The sequence below is a fragment of the Perognathus longimembris genome, chromosome 1 (genome assembly GCF_023159225.1).
Source record: "Perognathus longimembris pacificus isolate PPM17 chromosome 1, ASM2315922v1, whole genome shotgun sequence".
In the NCBI taxonomy this organism is placed as follows: domain Eukaryota; kingdom Metazoa; phylum Chordata; class Mammalia; order Rodentia; family Heteromyidae; genus Perognathus; species Perognathus longimembris.
In genome coordinates, this window is record NC_063161.1 from 123,597,632 (window position 1) to 123,620,014 (window position 22,383).

General features: G+C 33.2%; 1 non-coding gene and 1 pseudogene across 1 annotated transcript; one reads left to right on the forward strand and one right to left on the reverse strand.

Annotated features, from left to right (window-relative positions):
* The window catches only part of LOC125352742, a 189,914-nt pseudogene that overhangs the window by 88,905 nt on the left and 78,626 nt on the right, over positions 1–22,383 (forward strand).
* LOC125341105 lies at positions 10,348–10,451 on the reverse strand. Its single transcript, XR_007208876.1, has one exon. It is a non-coding gene; the product is annotated as a U6 spliceosomal RNA (small nuclear RNA).

A 22,383-nucleotide genomic window follows, 5' to 3' on the forward strand; every position in this document is an offset into this window, starting at 1 on the left:
TTTAAGTGATAGGAAGACCAAGGAAAAGATGTCAGTATCTAGTTTATGATAAATGCCTTCTTGCTACATACACACATGCAAATAAGATGGAAACATTAATAAGAGCACAGGTGCTGTACCATCACAAAACAGACAAAAGTAAATCCACACCTGAAGGGCCTTCCTTTAAAAGCCTCAACCATTTTTAGGAGTGGAGCCCGATCACATAACACCTTCCAAAAGGCACCATCTTCAAATACTGTTGCCCTGGATTTTAAGTTTTCAGTGTATATATTTTAGAAACCACATTTAGGTAATAGAAGTTCCCAGCATAATATCTCTATAAACGTCTTCTAGGTCTCTTTCCATATGAAATTGTGTGTCATTTATAATACTATTTTTCAATTACATTGTCTCTTAAAGAAATCAAGATGTCATAGAATGTCTTGCATTCTGAATTTATCTGATTGTCAGTGATGTTTTATAATATGCAACACTATGAACCTTATTTTCTCTGAAGAGAAAAATTGTCTCTAAATGCTTGCTCATATTCAAATTAAACTATCACACAAGAGTACCTTCTGAGTTGCATCTAGCGGAAGGCATAGATGTTAGCTCCATGTCAATCAAGACCTAAAAGGAATGAAAGGAGAGTATGGGCAAGAGTCTTCATTGTTTATTTTTTCATTGTTGTTATCAAGGTGATGTTCAGAGGGGTTACACTTATTTTCCCTCCATTTCTGTGCTTGCCTTACTTTCCTAAAGACAGACAAATGAACAAACAAGAGTAAAAGAAAAAAGATAAGAAGAGCAATAAAGAGTAACCTCTTGTTTCCATTTCCTGGAATTCATTTTCATAAATATTAGTTTATATGACCAGATGCACATAGACATTGAGAGTTTGTGTCCCTCTCCTTTGAATATACTCCTTTGGTCTCACTGTGTGTAAATGTCTAGAGTCCTGTGTTCCATGGTATGTTGTCATTGGGGTTTTTGAGGAAAGGAAAGGTCCCAACAAAGTACCCAAGATTTTAATTTAGAATTATATTTTTAAAAATTCACTGGGATCTGAAATATAAGAGTGGTCTTTAGGGTTTTTTTTAAACTTTTTCTGGAATGATTTAGAACATATGGGATAGCATAATGTACTGAAATGTCCAGTGAAGGGGTGAGTAATAATGTGAATTATTAGTCCACTATTTATTATTAAAACAAAACTCCCAAGGCAGACTAACTTCATAGTATCAGAAAGCTTTCCTTTGCTAATAATTTTGATGGAAAGTACAAGATCAAATGTTTCAGTCATTCAACCTCTAGCATCAGCCTTGTGAAGAATGGTATTACAAAAAAAAAGGATCATGGGAGAGAGGAAGGGATTATGACTTGAAACAGAAGGCCAAGGGTGGTTCAGAGGTCAATGTTGCTCTTGTAACCCACACCTATAAGACCTCTGAAGCCTTTAGAGAGCTACCTTAAGCCTATCCAAGGGCGGTGAAACTCGTGATCTTATCTACTAGTGATCAATCTACTACATCATACTTTCTTAAAAGTCTCATCACTTCTGGCTTTGCTTGCAATATGTGAACCTTTGGAGGACAGACTCAAACTGTCTATAAAACACGGCATTTGCATTGCATCTCAATATTGAGCTTGCTGGCCAGGTATTTTATGTTTCTAGGAATTTTCTTACTCTGGGAGAATCAATCCCTTCATACATCTACATGACCTAAGACGCAAACCTTCTTAAGACACATATAACAAACAGATGATAAATAAGATAATGTACAAGGTGAATGATACATCTGAGAAGTAATGTTGTATGAAAATTAAGGAACTAAATATGTGCAGATTATAGTTCTTTGTACAGTCATTGAATATGAGACTGGCTATCTAACACAAACTTAAATATGATGGGCTGATTAGAAAATATGGTATCCTATTTCACAGTAGATTATTTATCTATATTAGGGAGTAGATTATACTTTGATCAAAACAGGAGCAAATGCATATTTACACAGGAATATGTCAGAAAAACCTTGTCAATAATATAACTAAAATTAGATTACTTAAGGAAGCCAAAATGTTGTGTGTATGCAACCAATAATATTCCTCTTACATATTTTGCCAGTTATTAGGAAGAAGGCTCCAGATAGTCTAATACTTCCATTTACAAAGATTAAAGTTTCTATGCTGTGCATAATTTTTGGACTAGATAAACACTTTTTAACCTAGAAAATATATTCATGATTTCATTTGCTCCAAAAGTTTTAAGTATTTTCTAGGTTTATCACCCAACATAGATCTTAATCTCAGTGGCAATTATGTTACTAATATAGATTGGCAATTCTGCACTGAGAAGGTGGCTGTTCGAGTGATGTAAGATTCAGAAGAATTTAAGTGGTTTCTATCTGCCTGGCACTAGAGCATCTGTCCATGCAAACAATCGAGCAGAAGACACAGAGACCCAGTGCTAAAAGCAGCAGTCTGGCTCTCACCCTGTTGAATAAACAGAATATTTTTGGCTACTGATAAGATTAATTAGTGGCCATCAAGTTTCTAAAAATAGTCATGTTTATTCTTAATACCTGGAATCTAAACATAGAAATGACAAATGAAACCATTTTTGAGTATTTAAATATCATTTTTTACTTGGTCTCTGAAAAACCAGAATACTTTTTTGAGCAATTATTTGTTTATAAACTGTCTGGCCCCAGGAAGTTTCCCATGGGTCACTTACTGGGTTAAGCTTATTTCTTTCACTTGGTTCCTACTAGCATGTACTATGCATGATGTGGCTTGGTTATAAGAGGATTCATAAAAGCGGAATAGATATATTAACAAATTCTCCATTCCTTTTGTCCTAGGTTCATCATTTGTCTTACTTAGGTTTAACTTTATTCAAAATGGAAAGAATGGTGCTTGCTCTCAGAGATTCATAGATCAAAATAATAAAAAGGTAGTCAGAAGAAAGAAAATCATGTTTAAAAACAAGAACACATATTATAAGGGGTAGAGTTAGAAATTGCAATTCTAGCCTGCATTGGAGAGCAGTGTAAGCCTGCCAATAATGGCAAAAGTGGATACTGAGGAGTAAACCCTTTTCAATGGTGAGGAAATAGTGTGTGATAAATTTATAAAGTAGTAATCTGAATTTTTAAGAGGCACTATCAACAGAATATTTTATTTGATGAGTATAATGACAGTGAATTGCTTGAAAAAAAAGTTTTCAGATATTATTAAATTGTTGCCTAATAGTGAAAAATAGGTAGAATTGAAACTTGTAAAGTAATTGTTAAATCATCAGGTAATTTGTAGAAGTTGAGATTTTTGGAAATGATTTTTCTGTGCACTTTTGTTATTGGTCTTTCTAAGAAATGTGTGCATGTGTGTGGCATTCTGGGAAACAAAATCAGGGCCAAGGTGCTCCCTGAGCTCTTTGGTTCAAGGCTAGGCACTCTAATTTACATCACTTCTGTCTTTTTGGTAGTTAATTGGAGTTAAATATCTCAGAATTTCCTGTACTGGCTAGCTTGGAACTATGATTTTTAGATCTCAGCTGGTGGATTAGCTATGTTATTAAGTGTGAGCCACCACTTGTGCCTGGCTTAAAAGTATTTCTTTTTTGTTTCATATTAAAATGCTATGAGAAGTTTACATTTAACCAAGATAAACAAATGATCCTGTCATTATGATGGCAGTGTCTTATGTACATGTTGTGGCAAAATAATACAGAGAAAATGGGTTGGGCTTCTGTGGAGTATGTGGGTCTGAATCTTGGATTTCATCTGATATTTACTTTTTTCATTTTAGGTACCACCATATATATATATGATATATATGATTATATATCATATATATCATTATATATTATATATCATATATATCATATGTGTCATATATATCATATATATATCCTTGATTTTTGGAGAAATATGAGAGGGAGAATAATATATAATAACTGTACTATTCAGCCCTGAATCCCTCCCATCACTTAACAGCTATTTGACCATGAGTGAAAACCCTTACTGTCACATCTTGAAAATGAAGATAATGAAGGTAAGATTTTCTATTTTTTCAGTTGTATGAAGGATTTATTGAACATGTTTCAAATATATGGCCTTAAGCAAGTAGTGATGCTAGTAGGTCTTCTTGATTTTGTTAGTATCACTATTGTTCTATTACAGGTATATTTTCTTAAGACTTTCATGGGTTTCTTTGGTTTCCTTGACAGTGGGATCATTAAACACTTCTCAAACTTAATATTTGATAAACCTTTGGAGATTCATAGGTCACAGATTCTAACACATTAGACAAAATAATTTACAATATATCAAAGAAACATCTGCCTCTTCCCTTGGTTGAAACAAACTAGGCTCCAGTATCATGCACTAGCTTAATTCATTTCATCTACAAAAATCCCCTCAGACATCCATCAGAACTCTAAATATCTAAGAAATATGGTTTCAAGAACATTGCTCTACGTAAAAACATTTATTCCATAGATACTGAAATTCATTAAGAAATGTGAAATAATCATAATTCGTAAAATGTTTATATTAAAACCTGTATTAGTTATCAATATGGCTGACACTCAGTGAAAAAGTACCTTCTCATGGACAAAGGCTCTTTATATGAATGTATACATACTTACCAGGGAAATTTCCCATGTTCCTATCTCTTTCATTTGGCTAGCCCAATTTGAATATAGATTGACAATTTGAATTTCTTTTGGTAGGAGAAACAACCTAAGTGTAGAGTAGTTAAGAATTTAAATGAGAGCATTCAGGTATGTAGAAATGTTTCATTAAAAATAATGTGGCATCTATTTATGCAACCACATTGTAATAAAAGTTGTGTGAGCTAAAAGATATTTGTCATGGGCTGGGAATATGGTCTAGTGGCAAGAGTTCTTTCCTCGTATACATGAAACCCTGGGTTCAATTCCCCAGCACCACATATACAGAAAACGGCCAGAAGTGGCGCTGTGGCTCAAGTACTTTACTCTCAGGAAATATAAAGAAGAAATCATGAAACAAAAATATCTTTCATATCAGGAATTGGTATGTCAAACAATCATATTACAAATGATTTTCAACTCCATTAACAAAAGAAATGTAGTAGAGTAAGAAAATTAAGAACTTTGAAGTCACCTAGATGTGTTATTAAATCCTATTATTTATTTTTATTTTTATTTTTTTTGGTGATTAGTGTTGGTGGACTAAATCTCCATTTAACTTTAGTCTTCAATTCTGTATTATAGAGCAAATAATACCTACTTATTTGCTTTAACATAAGAATGAATATATTCAAGTTCATGTAAATACTAATGCAGTAAGTCATTACTTAGTTTTATTTGTTGCTCTTGAAAACCTCAGCATACTTAATGGAGAAAATGAAGCACGAAAAGAGGTAATGTAAAATTTACACATACCTTGGATAGTACATGTAAATAATATCCACTATTACATATCGATGTGTATATATATAATTCATATCTATGAATATATAATAAATAACATACACTTCTATAGAAAATATAAGGTAAGCCAGGCACCAGTGGCTCATACCTGTAATCCTAGCTACTCAGGAAGCTGAGACCTGAGGATCATGGTTCAAAGCCAGGATGGGAAGGAAAGTCCTTGAAACTCTATCTCCAATTAAGCACCAGAAAACCAAAAGTGGTTCTGTGGCTCAAGTGGTAGAACACTAGCCTTGAGCTGAAGAAGTCAGGAATAGCACCCAGGCCCAGAGTTCAAGCCCATGACTGACAAATATATATATATATATATATATATATGCATGTGTGTATACATATATGTATACACACATACATATACGTATATACATATACGTATATGTATGTTTGTGTGTATACATATATATGTATATATACATATATAAATTATAAATTAAGGTCATTGGCTTTCCTACTTTATTTTCTTAGCTACTTTTGCTGACCTGTTACTTTAAATTCATTACTATAAATTCTTTTTACTATAATGTAAAAATAAAATAAAAGGCTTAAGGCTTTATATATTTGCATTTATGTGTACTTTGTTATAAGGATTTAAATCATGCTAAAAGCAAAGAATAGGACATGATATCCTTATATAATTAGTGAACCAGAATTTCTAAAAGGACAAATATATTACTTAATCATAAATATATTATAACATTTAAGTCCTTGTATTCTTTTTATAATTTAAAATCAAACAAATTCTGTTCAAAATACCAGTACATGTATATTACATGTAACTGAACTAAAGCAATATACTATAATTAGTGAACTATTATGATATTGGACTATGGTGTTTGCACAAAAAATTATTTCAGTGTCAGTAAGTGTTTTTAGCTGTGGGAGTAGATAAAATACGAATAGCCAAGTCAAGCATGCATTGATAGAACACATATATAGGGGACCACTTTTATAAAGCATGTACATTCAATCTCATACAGCATCCCAAAATATTACAGTTTTAAATTTTATTTTGGTGATAATGTAAGGTAAAACATCATTGATATATTTGATCTAGTGATAAAGAGTTAGCTGGTATTTGTTCTCATTTTTATTTTTATATTAAATAGCATTAGATGTAATCTACTAGAGAAAATCAATCTATACCTTTATTTAACAATCCTTATGAGAGTTTTGATTTCTGGAAGCAATTTATTTTAGACAAGTGATTTTAATTACATAAGCACTGTTACTAAACCATGATTATAAAGTGCATAGACAAAAACTTTAATTCAATTTGCATTTCTAGAAATGTTGTCGGGAACAGGTAAGGTTAGGTCCTAAAGCCCCCTGATGCTGTTGTTTAGGTAGCCCAGGTGAGAGCTGGTGACAGCAGGCAGCTGTGAACTTTAAGGGTGTGATGTTCCCTTGCTAACTGCTTGCTGAATACTGACAATCACACTTTCCCCTTTGTCATAGGACAGTATGTCTTTGAATAGTTCTTAACTGTACAGCAATGTGGAGAGGACATTAAGGAAATATGAGACTTGTTTTAAATTCTGGCAGAATGGTAGTGATGATATATATAAGCAACTCTTTTTTTTTTCTTCATCTTCTTGCATATCTACTCCTTCTACTCTTTGCTTGAATAAAATAAACAGAGAATAAATCATGGGTGTGAGTTGGTTGTTTCCTTGATATTTTTGACATCATGATCTTGCATAAGATAGAGTGAATGGCACTGAAGTTATGGCACATGAATTCTGCATCAGTAATTTCACAACTTGAAAGCCATGTGATTTTCAGTTTATCACTTCAACTCTGAGCTTTGTTTTGCTTATCTATCAATTAATGCTAATAAAATCTGCTTTCTGTCCCTTATTACAAAATATTGCTTTAGTAGTAATACAAGTGATGTATGATTATATTGCCATAGAAATACCATGAAAATGAAAGATCCATTTTCTTTAGGTATAGAGTACAGCATTCACATTGAGAAAACTCTCCTATCATCAACAATCAACTAAATTCTTAAACAGTTTCTAAAATTCAAATGCTTTTCGAAATCTCTGAAAGACCTACTACTAATTTTCTTTAAAATAACTTGAGTCATGAGTGCATTGAAGGAGCAAAGCTATTTACAATATGTCATCTCAGAATAGGATGAATGATCATTTTATTCTTAGCTTGCTTGTTCATCATGAAAACATACACTGAGAAATTATTTTCATCCACTTAAATAAAAAGTAGTTGGATTAACAGTTAAATTCCATATCAACAAATATGTTTTATAATGCACACTAACATTCAAAATATATTAGAAAGTATTAAAGGTTTACTCCCTATTCTCTCCCCTGCATGACTATGTTCAGAGACATGCCACAACTTCTACCAGAAGTCTACTTTACCTCATGTAACAATATCAACCAATTTTTCTGTCATCTTCTTTCTCTTGTTCCCATTTCTAAATTCCTGGAGACCTGTCAATGAATAACTATGGAAGGTGATCTATCTCCATTTAAATCTCTATATGTTTACTTTAAGACATGTCCTTTATATGACATTGTTGTCCATAAGTGCATTTTAAATAAAATACCTTCAATATTTTTTAAAACTTGATTAAACAGTTTTTTTCAGCTTGCCTCCAAAAAAATAATGTAATTAATCAAAGAAATATCTAAGAGTTGAGAATTTAAATTAATAAATTGGAACTTGAAACACGTCTGTGTATTTTTCAAAAAGGTGGTCAGTATGAGGAAGAAAAATGGATATAATGAAAAATCTAGTGAATTTTTCTATGGCTATTGGGGAACAAAGTGATGAGTACAGAAGTACATGTGAAAAGATTGTGCACTTGTGATGAGAATAAAGAGGAAGAGATAAATATTTTCATGACAGAATCAACACATGCAGTAATATGAAAGGAAGGTGAAACAAAGCGCAAAGACTTAAAATGGTATTTTTTCTTTTTATAGAAAATATGACTATAAATTGTCCATTTACATGAATGGCTAACAGATGGATAGACATTTTTAAACTGTAATATTTTTCTTATTAGATAGATAGATAGACAGATGGATGATGGAGTCACAGCCCATTGTGGTAGTACATTTGAGCTAAGTTCTGAGTACTACCAACCAGTAATACCTCCAGTGGGCCATACATTGTGTTACTAAATGCCTTTAATGGCGACTGGTGATTCTCAATATTTTTATTTCTTTTAGCCTTGGAGGGCATAAAGACATGGCTTTCTTAAATAATGCAACTAGTGCAATCTGCTAGACAAATGGCAAATTAATCAGCCTCTAAATCCCTGTTTTTGGTTGGGTTTTTTTTTTTTTTTTGAAGACTTGTGCATTTTAAAGAAGACAAAGTAATTGTTTAGTGACTTGGTGGTATTGATTTTCATTATGGATGGTGCTGGCTGGGTCTGTGTCAGGTCATCAGGGGGAGATAGCCTCTGCATAGCTAAATAAAATGGAGAGAAAAGCATTTCTTATTTCATATTCACAGGAAGTTTCACGTGACCTTTATGAGAAGCTTCGTCCATTTGCATGAGGCTTAGGAAATAACAATAATCTTTCTACACAGATATCAACAAAGAGTTTGATAGTGCAAAATACTCTCTGCCTGGCACATTTTAAAAGAAGGACAAATCAGGAACAATGAACAAAATGATTTAAAATATGCTATTGAATTCAAAAGAGAATTTCATGGCTATGGCTGAATATGCTTAGAATAGAACAGTCAAATCAAGTGAATATTACATGCTTCAACTGAACAAGAAACCACAATTTCTATGGATTTTTTAGACGTTTCCTTTAGGTTAGGTAATCTGCTGTTTTATTAAGGTTTTACTGGAAATTTCATCTACTGATACTGACTTGGTTTCAGTTAACATATTTCTAGATGTTCTCAAGATAGCTATCTTTCCTGAAAGTCTCTTGATGAGATTCTCATACATTTGACTTGGACATGAAAGTTTAAAATTTGTACCTACATTGCCCTTATCCTTCTGTACTTTGAGGAAAGGTTGGTTAAACACTGCTTTTTATGCTTTTATTTTTCAGCATAACCAAACTTATTTATTTATTCTCCATTCCCTAATTTATTTAGCTTGTGTACATTCTGGCATCAAGATTCTGTAAATGAAAGAATGTGTCTCAGAGGCTTCAATGTGAAATGAAATCCATAATTTTTGTGCTTCATGCTGTTTGACTTTTTTTTTTTTACAAGAAATCACACAGTTGTCATATTGTGACGATTCATTGAATTATTCTAGAGAAACATATGATTTTGCAAAGGAGTTTTTCCTTGATTTCTTTCAGATATATGCCACATCAATTCCCACTTTTAATGATAACTAAATGATTTGAGTCAGTGAGCTGTTATGCAGCTTAGAAACAGAGGAGCTTTGCTTTGCTGAAATTAAGGGTTGGTGAGTGGTTTGCCTTCAATGCATTTGATATTTTTTTCTAAATATAGTCATCAAAGGCTGTTGAGTGAATATATTAATTAAAAGCATAAGAAGAATTCTCACACAATTAGGAGTGAATCTTGTTAGAGAGAATGTTACTATATTAGAAAAATCATGGCAGGTAATTTAACAATCTACAAAAGATTTGTTTTTGGTTTATTGGTGAAATATGACTTGAATCAATGCCAAGTTTAGCAGACCATTAATCAAACTTTATGCTTCTCCATCCACAACAGAAGAATAATATTCCTACAATGTCAAGGAACGGTTGAGTTTATTTATCAGATCAATTTTGTGATAACATTAATATTATCTGTCTTTTTTAGTTTTACGAATTTATTTTATATTTTTAAATGTTTATGGTCAAGGTGTGTACAGCGGGGTTACAGTTACCTATGTAAGGCAGTGAGTACATTTCTTATCAAACTTGTTACTTAAAAATATGGAACACTTCACAAATTTGCATGTCATCCTTGAGCAAGGGCCATGCTAATCTCTGTATTATTCCAGTTTTAATAGATGTGCTGCCAAAGTGAGCACCTCTTTCTCTCTCTTTTGAATGTTACTATTTAGAAAAGAACACTTTGAAATATCTATCTGAAATTTGTAATCCCCAATATATTGTAAGCAGTACTATTCTTTGTGACAACAAACAATTTTATTATAAGAATTATTGGCTAACTCGTATTGCAGCAAACTTTCCAACTATGAGAATTTGGATTCTTATGCCTCCATTGAGGGTTAGACTGGTCTCTAATTTTCTTCACTGCTAATATATTTGTGCATTCACACATTCATATTTTACTCTTGCATTTAGCTTTATAACTTATTTCTTCATGGGCTGAAAAGTGCTGTCTTATATAAAAAAAAGTTTGTCAGGAATATTTTCTTTAAAATCTCTGCAATAGTATGACATCAAAATATTTGATATGGAATAATATTGGTGTTTTGAGTATATCTGATAGTGGCATTTTAATGCAAAATTATTTAGCATTTGTCATGTCCCTGAAGGATAAATAAATAGTTCTACAAGAATATGTAACAAGTGCATTGAAGGCAATATTCCAAATGAATCTTTATCCAAATAGTTCCTTAGTTATCTCATACAAAGGCTTGAATTCAGGGTTTTGTGTTCTTCCTCAGCTTACTCACTCTGCTGGTGATATACCACTTTGGTCATGCTATCCAGAAATCATTTACTGGTTGATTGGTGTCAGAGTATTATGGATACTTTCCCTCTCTTTACTGGTATCTAATTGCTGTCCTCCACATATCATCCTTCTGAGTAGCTAAGATTATAGGTGTGTGACATTAGTGTTTAGGTCCTTCTTTGCTTTTGGTAATAAAACCTATGCAGAATGTGAACAAAGAAAGGAGGGATAGAATGAAGGGCGGAAAGTAAAAGAAAGACAGGTTACAGACAAAGACAGGGAGACGGATAGAGAGAGAAGATCACAAAGCAAAATAAGAGAACAGATATAAATTTGAAATTGACTAGTTTAAGTTCCCTCAAGAGAAAGCTGGATTGAGAACAATACTTGTATTCTTCCTTATGGGATTTAGCCTCCCTGAACTTCTAGGACAAGATAATTACTGTGGATTTGAAGATAATGAAGATGCAGAATCACTTAAGTTAACCCTTAAGGAAGGAGAGGCCAGCAGTTTGGGGGAACTGTCCATTGATGTTGTGCTGAAATTATGGATAGGCTGAGTATGGGAACGTGGGCAAGGAACAGAAAGTATATTGTACACCAAATCTTAGCAGGACATTCATGCTTACATTTAAAAAGCATAAAATAAATATGTGGAGATAAATGTCATTATTCTGCTTTGTATTTGTGTTAGGCAACACAGTTTCTGGAAAACATATACAGTTACTTAAAACAGAGTTAGTTGAGTTAAAGTTCATTGATCTACTGAAAGCATCCCACAGGACTGCTAACAAATATATGCTGATGTTTTAGTGTAAAGGACAGTACCCTATTTTTATAAATAACCTCTATATTTCAACATTTTCACTGAAATAACCCTCATAACTCTATTGGTTTTTCATTACTATCTTAATATCTTTTAGGATTGCCTAAATGTAATACACTTGTAGATAATCAATGATTTAAAAACCCACAATATTATAGACCATAAAACACCCCTGCGATAACATCAAAGCTACTATGTTGCAGAGTTCTAATAGATTTATTTTCATGAAAACTTGCAAAATAAAAATGGTATTTTAAACAAGCAAAGGAACAATTACTGAAACTCTGTGTTGAGGATAGAGCTCTTTATATACCACTTCATGGTGACATATCTTTATATCTATTTGGAATATGCACCCTCTTCAAGGCTGTGTATTGTCAAAGTCAGAAAAAATTTCCAATAAAAATTCTCCAATAAAGTGATTTTGTTGAGAGAGTAAAGACATTATAGAGGTCAGGTGCCTGTGACTTATAGTGACTCAAAGTCTTACCTACCTAAGAGTCTGAAAAGGGAAGATCACTACTCAAAGTCCACAGGCAGAAACGTTTACAAGATATTCTCCACCCATATCTGGGTTCAGCTACATGTCAGGTAAAGCTATGTGGGAGACTGAAAATAAGAGGATGATAATTGCAAGCCAGGACTAAGAAGAAAATCAATGAAAATTCCCAAAGTGATGGTGGACATAGTGACGTATGCATGTGATCACAGCCACTAATAGAAGCCTAAAGTGGCTAGGCCTTGGCTCAAGCACATGCCTCGGCAGGAAGGGAGGGGTAAGGTTAAGAATAAACAGTGAAAAACTGATCTAAGTGCAACCTAGGTGTAGAGCCCTAGTTAGCAGGTGCGAAGCCATGTGTTCAAACCCTAGCACTTACCAGTAAAATAAAAGGAAAGAAAAGGAGAATGAGTGGACAGTGAGAGAGCGAGAGTTAGTGAGAAGGAAAGGAAGGAAGGAAAGAAGGAAGGAGGGAGGGAGGGAGGGAGGGAGGGAGGAAGGAAGGAAGGAAGGAAGGAAGGAAGGAAGGAAGGAAGGAAGGAAGGAAGGAAGGAAGGAAGGAAGGAAGGAAGGGAAGAAGAAGACTAGAACTTAGATCCACAACACATTATAAACAGGCTAGGAGGGCATCTGGTACATACCTGGAGAACAAATGAAATGTTGAATTAGGGCAGAGAAATCTAGGGAAGTTATTTTAAATGGAAGTTCATCAGCACTGTTCATCAGTACTGTGGGAACGAGTATGTTGACTGACAACTGGCAGTTGTTACTAGGTAAGGATACTCGAAGGTCAGATTTCACTGTTCATCTTCAGTTGTTGAATAAAATATTTTGAAGATAGGTCAGTCCTGTTTTATGTTGGGATCAAAAGAAGGACAATTGCATAGCATTCTTCATCTTCTCTGCCAAGGACAATTTGTTCTTTCTCTTCCTTGCTTTTTAAGAACCCAAATAAATCCTTTCTATATTTGTGGAATTCATTACTCTAGGCAGTGTCTACTTTCTATCATTAAAACAAAGTAGTATTTAATGCTCAGCTTCTTTTATGACTGTCCACGGGTCTGCATCAGAAATGGTGGAGGTAGTCATGCAAACACTGTCCCTGATCCCTTTCAGCAGCAGGGGGCAGTGAGAGAAGAAGTCACGACTTCATTGGTACTTTCTGTGAAAATAGTTGCATTTAATATTCTTAGTAGAGCCTGAGATCATTACAGACCTATAAAGTAGCCTGCCTTAAATTCCTGTTGGTTTTTTTTTTGGTTTGGTTGGTTTTTTTTGTTTGTTTGTTTGTTTGTTTGTTTGTTTGTTTGTTTGTTTTTGGCCAGTCCTGGGGCTTGGACTCAGGGCCTGAGCACTGTCCCTGGCTTTTTTTTTTTTTTTTTTTTTTTTTTGCTCAAGGCTAGCACTCTGCCACTTGAGCCACAGTGCCACTTCTGGCCATTTTCTGTATATGTGGTGCTGGGGAATTGAACCCAGGGCCTCATGTATACGAGGCAAGCACTCTTGCCACTAGGCCATATCCCCAGCCCTAAATTCCTGTTTTTACAGGAGTGTTACTCTAACTTTTCTGGCAGTTCTGTGAGTGACCAATTGTTCTAATGAATACTTTTTATGTATTATCACCAAAATCATAGCTTCTGTGGCCTGACAGTGAGAATCAGAAAATATTTCAGTGAAAAGGTCTCAGATACGTGCCATTTATTTGCTGTTTTACTTGCATGGGTGCATCAATATGGAAGAGAATGTCACAGATAAATCTGGCAATCTTGTGCCAGCTCTTTCTTACTAGCAGGTGTGCATTTCAGATTTTGTAAACTACATGTTTATAGACTCCAATTTTAGACATGGGTATTTATACCTAAGTTGTTAACATCAGTCACAGATACTATTAAAGTTACATTTTGCATATTTTTTCCTACAGAGGACCAAAAGAAAGTAAATGTGTAAATATGTGTCTATTAAACACATACTACTACCAGCCTTTATTATAGGAACAATGGAAATTATATTTAAAAAAAAAAAACAAATGCCCAAAGCAGTAACTTCCACAGTTAACATTTACCAAATTCCAATTTGTGAAGTACTGTGTTAAATTATTCCTGTGAATTAATACCATTTGATCTTATTCTTATGAGAAAGATACTATCTCCATTTTATTGGTAAACCCTTAAATATTACTAAAAGAGCAAGATTTGAATCAAAGACACTGTATCTTTGAAACCTAAATTGGTAGTGTACTCACTGGGTGCTTCCTAGCTTACCCGTCATAATGAACTTCCAACCAGGTGATTTTTCCCTCACAGTTCAAAGTACTTTCTTTGTTGAAGGAAGATATTGTTCTCTATTAATGGAAAATAAATTTTTCTTTTTCCTAATGATATCATATAATTGTAAGAATCTTTATTGTTTTTACTGGGTCAGTGGAAAGAAGATAAAATGAACTGTAATTTCTCAAGCCAAATAAACTATCTTCCTTTCCAGTGTGCACAATACTTCCTAATCAAACCTAAGTAATTGTTCCCACTTATTACCAGTGAAGACAATGAAGGTCAAAATGAATATTATACACTGCATAAAATTTAATAAACACTAATGCTAACTTATATTTAAAAATACTTTGTCCCTCCTAATAAATATCTTACAGAAAGTAAGGAGAACTCATGGAAATATTTTCATATGTTCTCTTTGAATATCATCTACTGACATGATACAAAGAATGAACTGTTGGCTATCCAGAAAGACCCTAATTCAATTCCGAGAGAAATCATATAGTTATCAAACATGTCATTTTAGTTATTTACATTTGTTGGTCCTGGAGCTTGAACTGGGGTCCTGGCATTGTCTCTAAGCTCTTCTGCTCAAGGATAGCAGTATACCACTTAACGCCACAGGGCCACTTCAGTTTTCTTGTGGTTAATTGGATTTAAGAATCTCACAGACTTTCCTGCTTGGGTTGACTTTGAACCACAACCCTCAGATCTCAGCCTCCTGGGTAGCTAGAATTACATGTATGAGCCACCAGCACTTGACATCAAACATATTTTGATGATGGAAATTTAAACAAAGAGAAAACACTTTGAACAACTAAAGATACTAAACTCTATAGCATAATTTCTCAAAAATATAAACCAGAAGTAATATAAAATATGCAAAAAGTAATATAAAATATGACATTTGGATGACAAGACCTCATATCAACTGTTATTAAAAAAACTGCCAGAAAATGGTCAGATGACAACTGAGAAAAACGTGACAACACAAATGGAATTTTACAATGATTTTCTTAAGGGGATACTGAAATACTAACATTGAATGAAAAATAAATCCTAAATCAATATTAGTTTCCCATGTGAACACACTTATCTGTGATGGCCTTAATGTATTGCACTGTTTGGAGAACATTGGAATAGTCCATTAAACAGTCCTCCAAACCACGCTCTGAGAAGATATGTCATTGTACTCTCATGTAAATGTAGTTTGAGAAAACTATTTCCAGATTGACTTTGCTACATGTTATTGGGGTATACTTACAGAATTGAAGACAAAGACAGTAGGTGTATAAAGACATCACTGTTGTCACTGGAGTACAATAATGGTTGATATGGTAGTTCAATAAATAGCTTGTTTTGAAACCTACTTTTTTTCTGAATGAGATGCTATGCCATAGTAAATAGTTATTAAAATGATTTTTACATTTCTAGGACTATTGATTCTTGGGAAAATACCAAGGAAATACCAGGTTGGAAATATGTGACTCAAGTAGACAATTTTTTTTCATCAGATATTTTTAAGTAAAATATGTTTGTGGTTATCATCAACAAAACTTAAGTTTGAATGTAGCAAAATTGACTGAGCCATTATAATATCCAAGAGACAGATTGCTGAGACAAATATTAGTTTCAATTTTAAAACAGTAAGCATCTATGAATACTCATTAATCTTAAAAAATATTGTTAATGATGATAGACAAAACCTCAATTTGATATGGATAAACACAAAGTTAGAAAATAAACTAATTCCATATTTTTAAAGTAAGCTATATTTGGCTTATTAAGTAGTTATCTTGAATAAAATAAACATGGAAAAACAATGTAAATATTTAAAAGTAAACAATGACTCCTTCCTTGCCAGTATGCCATTTCTACCCTTGCTTGTTATTTACGAGTTATAGGCAGTTTATTGCAGTTGTGACTTATTTTCCAATATGCATGCAGTTGGGCTTATGTCAAAACCATATATCTTTTTGCAAATGAACAGCTTCTAAAAATCCCTTTGCTTTTTCTCTTGTCCAGTGTGTGTATGGAGGCATCACAGAATGTTCTGGACTAGAGACAGACCTCCAGGAGGTAACCATAGAGATACTGCAGCCATGGTGGTAGACCTCTGCTGAATTCAGTAAGTTGTGGCTCATGGGATTCCTAAAAAAAAAAAATCCTTGGAATTTTCTTACCAGTTCTGCACAGAATTATGTGTCAGACAGAACAGTGTGCAAACAAGTATGTCTCTGAAGAAAAGTTCTGGATGATTTCAGTCCATCACTATCGTGGATCTGCTTGTGACTGTACATTCTTGTATAGTCTTGACTTATTCTACAATAATTTGACATTCACTGTGAATTTTCTATGAAGACAACCACCGTCTTCTGCTCTAATGCAAACGAGGTTTATAAACTCATTAACATTTACTACAATGAATTGATGAATGGCTGAATGAAATTATTTTACTTGACAAGCTCATATTTAATTATTGACCATGTTAGGTAAATATATTTTAAATTAAGAACCATTAATTTTTTATAGGAATGCCAAGTCAATATGTAATGCAGTATATATTAATGAAAAGTAGACTTGAGTGAGTTAGATCTCAAGGACCTGGTTTCTGATTTACTGAATCACTTATAATATGGTTCATATGTTCCCAGTCTGAAAAAATTGCTTAGATTAGTTTGCAAAAGAGAAGTATTCTAATGTTAAGACTAACTATATCTTCACATAAATGATCCATGGAGGTTTAAAGAATGTATTATACATTTTGTGACATATTCATGTCATTTTATTTTAATGCAGAATTCAAAGTAACTCCTCTTACCAAAATGGAAACTGAGAGGAGACAGAATTGCTTCTTCGTTAAGAATAACGATTCTACTAATTCAAACAGCTAAGTTACTGTTGTAGCTCTGACATTTTTTCCCTGTGCAAAATATCCCAAATCTCCCTGGTTATCAGTTTGATCATCTCTGTAAAAAAGAGTGCTATAATGTGAGACTGAAATGGCCACAGAAGGCTCATGCCTTAGGCTTCACTGACAATTGATGAACTTTGGAGAAGGGATCGGATTCTGAGGACTGTGATTTGAACAAATAACTCATTAATAGATTCATAATTAATGGCATTATTAGGAAGTAATACAAACATTTGGAGGTTTAGCCTAGATGGAGGAAGTAAGTGCTGAGGTAATACTCATGGGGGCCTGTATATTGTCCTTGGCTTCTTCCTTTTTGTTTTTTTTTGTTTTTTTTGCTCTGCTGCTTGTGTTCCTCCTCTACAATATATTATTCCCACTATGATGTGTTTGTGGACAGCCCAAAGCAATGGAGCCGACCAAACTTGGACTAAAACCTCTGAGGCTGTAAACCAAAATAAACGCTCAAGCTATTTATCTCAGGTGTTCTGAAAATTAAACTGGAATGAGAACATTGGAAACTACTTGGTTATAGCTGTGACTGTCAACTGCATTAAAGCATGTGAAATACTTGACAATAGATACTTTTGAGCAATATTTAAAAATCATTAGTTTTTTCACTATGGACAAAAACGGTATAACCTATCTTCTATAAATAGTATTGTCATTTATGTATCATATTATATATAATACCTAAGTTTGAGCTTTTACAAACAGAATGACAAAAGTTCATTGTAGAAGCTATTGAAATGCAGAAGATAAAGTTATGTTTTACAGCAGATGATCTGATGACACTTTATTGTGTATTTGATATTCTGTATTTTCTAGATATCTGAAAAGCAAACAAATATAATAATAAATATAATAATATCAACCATTAAACATGTTATCTTTATTCAAATAAAGTTGGATTAGAAATGTATGCACTGCCCTACACATGAAACTGTAACCCCTCTGTGCAACACTTTGAAAATAAATGAATAATATAAAAAAAATAATTTAAGTTTAATTGACCAGAGCTTTGCTCCTTTTAATCAGCTCATAGCAATAATATGTTCCTCTCTTCTCTCTAGAAGAATTTGTATCTAAATTCAGTTGGTCATGCTGAAGTTCAAATCTGGTAGCTAGCTGCCTTCCAAGTCTTCATATGGGGCTCCTAAAGAGTACTCTAGGAAAGTTCACAGAATGTTTATTGACCAGTTATAATGACAACATTTTTACAGAAATAATGATTTGCATTTTCAATTATGTACAGAGTACCTGTAATTCAAAAAGATGGTATAGCCCCAACATTAACATAGCTTATGATTATATATATGAAGGTGTTTTTTTATTTTTTTATTGTCAAAGTGATGCATAGAGGGTTATAGTTTCATACATAAGGCAGTGAGTACATTTCTTATTCAAATTGTTACCTCTTCCCTCATTTTCCCCTGCCTCTTCCCTCCTCATTTCCTTCTCCCCGCCATGAGTTGTACAGTTGATTTAGACCATACAGTTTTGTAAGTATTGCTGTTGCATTTTTTTTTTATCCTTTCTCTCTCGATTTTGGTATTCTCTTTCCCTTCCATAGGTGAGTTTTTTGTAAATAAATGCTGTCAGTAATTTATGATACTGCAAGGATCAGGACATTGTACCTAGGCCAGTAGGTGATGAGAGTAGGTTATAATAGAAATGACACCTGGGAAAATTTCCTAGATGTGAATATATTGGTTTCTTCATATTAGGTAGGTGATATAAGTGTTTGTACTTTAGTAAGCGCATAGTCTGTTTGTGGATAACACTCATATTCTGTAAACAATATATCTTTTACCTGAACTTGCTTGTGAAAGATTAGAGTCAACATGTGGGTCAGCCCCAGTAATTCTTTCTTTCTATATTTATTTTTCAGTCATTTCACATGACAAAAATTTTGTCATTGGTACTAAAATCCAGAGACAAGATAACAATTTGTCATTTTAAAAGGAAACATCTCCAGAGCTTAGTCTGTTGGAGTTCACATTCCTGTCACAACATTCTATTGTGTAGGATTAATCTTTTAAGTATGTTAGAATACTTCCATTTATAGAACCCTCTTGTGACTTATAAGAAGATACTAACAAATGGATTGATAATATTTTTCTGAGGCCTTATGATGGAGATAGAGAAAGCTGAGATAGGTTTCCTGTTTTTGCCTGAGTTATATAACACAAATCGGCTTTAAGATACCCACAATATTTCTTTTGGAATTTGGCATGCCCCCTATGAATAGAAGTGATAAAACAATAGGAATTGATAACACCGTTTTGAAGTGTGAATGTTTATTTACCAGAACTATTGAGTGATACATCTTATTTGTTTGGGACATTACCATCTGCAGACATGTATATTTGTCTCTATTTGAAGAATCACTATGGCAGATGATGTATAGAACAACAAACTTCATAACTCCAGGAGTACATAGAAGTTGTCCAGATTGGTCAAGTGACTTCTCTTCCAACTAACAAAAGCAGTGCCCCCTTCCACAACAGAGATTACTTACAATCACTTTCTTACAGTACTGCTTTTTCATTCAATACTGGTCTATACAAAAATACTGATCAACAATGATAAATTTGTCAACATTAAAACAGAGGAATAAAAATCATTTAAGAGAATAAGTTGTCAATCACTTTATAAAATGCCATATCTTATAAACCAGATAAAATTATTTCCATTCATCATGGTTTAATTTGTGAAGAAGTTGCATTCCTCCTGAATACAGAATGACTTAAAAAAATAAAAAGGAACAGCTATATTCAGATGTCAGAAGCAGGCAAAGTATGGAAATTTCAACCTGAGATTTTTTACCAAGAGACAATTCTGGCAGCAAGGAGGGAAACTTCATTAGGACAGAGCAGTGGTGCTGAACTGACCAAACTTCAGTTCAAAGTGCAGTAAATATTGGGATTTCCAGCAAAGCTATTGAAATGAAAGAGTTGTACAAAATAACATCTGCAGAAACACCATCAAGGTCCATGTGGGACTGTTGCTGTTCAAGTGACACATATACGTTAAAACGGAATGTCAATATACAGGATAATAAAAATGTTGTAAAAGAATATTGCCTGAGCATATGTACTTAGGTATTTTTCAAGTCCTAGCCAGAGCAGAACAAATGTGTTGCTTTCTAAAGAATTCAATAGGTGCTCTGGAGGGCCATGGTTTTGCAGGCAACTACAGTGGCACAGTACACTCAAGATAGACACTGAAATGGTGAAGACAGACTTCAGAGGAATCAAGCTATTTGTCAAATTACTGTCTTAAAAATAATAAAACACGGGGCCTGGGAATGTGGCTTAGTGATAGAGTGTTTGCATAGCATGCATGAAGCCCTGGGTTTCATTCCTCAGCACCACATAAGCAGAAAAAAATCAGAAGTGGAACTGTAGCTCAAATGCTAGAGTGCTAGCCTTGAGCAAAAGGAAGTCAGGTACAGTGCTCAGGCCCTGAGTTCAAGCCCCAGGACTGGAAAAATATTAATAATAACAATTGATATTATTATTATTTTAAGAAACACTACTTAGCAAATGACAATATAATCTAGAGAATTGTAACACTGTAACATTATAACATTTATAACGTTAGCATATCAAAATACTGATAAAATACTTCCTTTACATAGTACATAGTATTCATTAAAACTATGCCTCCAGTCTTATATTTGATAATGAATGAATGGATATTCCTACATTAAGATCAGGAATTTAGCAACAATATCTGTTCTTGATCATGGCCATTTAATAATCTCTTAGATATTACAGTGATTATTATGAGCTAAATAAATACTTTAGAGATTGAAATTAATGATTATATTGTTTTTATTTGCCAAGGATGTTGTAATTTAGGTAGAAAACCATTAGTAGTCTACAAACCAAAGACATTTTAATCAATAAAGGAATTAACAAATGTTAATGAGAATATGATAGAATGGGAACCCTCATAAATAGTCATAAGCACACTTATTATTATATAACCACATAGAAACTAAACAAATTGGCATTAGGTGGTAAATAGGTAAGCAAAACACATCTATAATGGAATATTTATGAGCAATAGAAAACTATAGGTCCAATAATTTATATTGCTATACTTTAGACAAAGTATATACATTCCTAAGAAAGACAAATTTATATGGATAGAAGGAAATTTTATGATAGCTTGAAACTAGATAGAAACTAGATCAGACTGATAGAATAATAAGGTGATGGAAATGTTCTATCTATTTGTTGTCTTAATAATATACAGTCTAGGGATTGTTTAATAAAATAACACAGAGAGAGATAAAGCAAATTTCAATGCAAAAGGAAATCTTCCAAAGATGAGAAAATTTCATCTTGCAGAATAATCAAATTAAATAAATGAAGACTTGACCACCTTAAGAATTTGTATTAGAAACTTGGTGATAGAAGATACTGGAGACACAGCCTAAAGAAACCTAGATGATAAGCCTCATAGTGCTTTGAATTATGACAGTATTGGAAATGCGACTCAGCATGTCTATACAACATCCTTTCTCAGAAAGAATTTTAACTATTTCTTACAGAAAAAAATGAAACAATGTTCAAACACAGATGTAATAAAGAAGAAACACTAGAATTCAGTTGGTAATATGCTGATAATAAATTGGTCTTGATCAGAAAAATAGAAAATAAATTTCAAGAAAAATCTAAAAAAAGCTCAATGAATTCCAAATATATAAAAATGACTAGTAACAGTTATAAACTGGAAAAATGACTAGATGGTATCACATATGAACAATAAATTGTGCTACATCTATATGCTGAAAAATTATTT